Source organism: Mya arenaria, chromosome 7 (genome assembly GCF_026914265.1).
Source record: "Mya arenaria isolate MELC-2E11 chromosome 7, ASM2691426v1".
NCBI lineage: Eukaryota > Metazoa > Mollusca > Bivalvia > Myida > Myidae > Mya > Mya arenaria.
This window is the reverse complement of record NC_069128.1, coordinates 43,973,213-43,975,217: the sequence shown is the minus strand read 5'-3', so window position 1 is coordinate 43,975,217 and position 2,005 is coordinate 43,973,213.

Sequence of the window (2,005 nt, the reverse complement as noted above, 5' to 3'; positions counted from 1 at the left end):
TTTAAATTTTACGTTTAAAAGTGATTTCAACTGGTTGATCATTTCCCGCATTATTGTGACGTCATTTAAAAAATATTTCCTGTTACAGTCGAGTCGTTCTATTTACAGAATGGGTAAGAAAGATTTTCTTCAGTGAAATGAAGTATTTTTTTACAATATTTGAATGAAACAATAAATATTGGTGTAAATATAAGGAATGAATTGCGGGGTCAATGTCATCATCGGGTATATAAACGCAATTGGGCTGGTCAAAGTACGCGTCGAGTCCTTCGGACTCTTTGGACTCCACACACTTTTACCAGCCCGATAATGACATCAACCCCGCAATTATTCCTTAAATATATACACTTTAGGTTAGATTATATATCTATGAAATATATCCCAGTACTCCTTTTCAGTAAAAGAGTGTGCTAATAATATTATAGTAATTGTTATTCAAGAAAAACCCTGATAGTTGCTGTCAAACTATTGATAGTAAACTGAGTATGAATTTATCGTGTTCAGAGGGACAATGATATATTGATCAACTGACTATAGCAGGCTTTCCTGCGAAAATATAAGTGTTGAGAAAATAATGACAATGCATATGAGTAGTACATTAACCATTTGTTATCGTTATTCATTTAAGTTTTTTTTATTAATTTGAAATTCATGAACAACTTGCGACAAGTCAAAAACACTGCACTATATCAAAACAATCATCACTTAAGCTGGATTTCGTTACCATCGTAGTTTAGGATAAATATGAGTAGTATGTTTAACGAAGACATTTCGATCTTATTCTAAAGGAAGACGGAAGGAAAATTATTTTAAAATATTACTATATTGGCAAGCCCTAGTTGGATAACTTGAACACAATATTAAACTTGAACGGTCTGAATGAAGATTTGACTATAATAGATTATGTATGGAAGATGGTTTTCTTGTAACTTGTGAGTAAGAATCAACGTTATATTCAAATTATATCCATTGAGCCCATAGTTATCAAGTTGCACAGATTGTATCGTTTTATTTGAAAGTTTCAGTACATGCAATCCTAAATCGATAACCGTACAAACGTTAACACATACTACACAATAATGCAGCTCTATTTCGCATCTCGGGATATAGACTTTCAGATTAATTCATTTCACGGTGACAACGCTCACAAATTAAGCAATGACGGAAACTGCCGAACTCAGTTCTACAACGCGTTGATCGAATTCTTAAAGAAAATTAAAATACAAGAGATAATTGTTTAATCAGTCTGGTCATAGCGAGAGGGACTGTATCGACTTCCCAGATGAGCTAAGAAAATATCTTTACCTGATAGTTGAGTAAAATGATCGCATGACGATTATTATCAAATTAGCGAATGAAATACATTTCAATTACTGCATACTTCAGGAATACTTTGAAGTTAAAATACAAGCAGAGACCTTGGCCTTGGTCCTATCAACCGCATATAATATGCACATTGTCTACAACACAATTACTTCATTTTATCACTATGACATGTTAAAAGCTTAAACTGGGTTTCAGTTAGTAAGCGACGTTTACATTTGCCCAAGCAACTCCAGGTACAATTAAAAAGATAAATTGAAAACTGTAATCGTCCTTATTTATTTCCAAACAATTTGCAGAACTCTTCACATGACCAAATGATAAATGTCAAATTACCTACTGACCTCATAAAGCTTATTTGTACCCTTTTGTCATGTGGAATTCTATGCAAATGATGAAATAACATTAATTTATATCAGATATAACATATAAAACATTTTACATACCCATGGCATCTGATAGATTGTAAGCCGCCCATACCTGTAAAAATGTACAATATGTATAAAGTACTTAAAATACGATTAGTCGGACACTGCAGATGAATTGTTTGATATAAACGTTTTGATAGTATTTTGAATACAAAAGTATTATATCGACAAATTTGTATAAGACTATTTTAGAAATGGTTATATTTGCATTGTTTTAAATATGAACTGCATAAATGACATGTAATTAAGTCCTT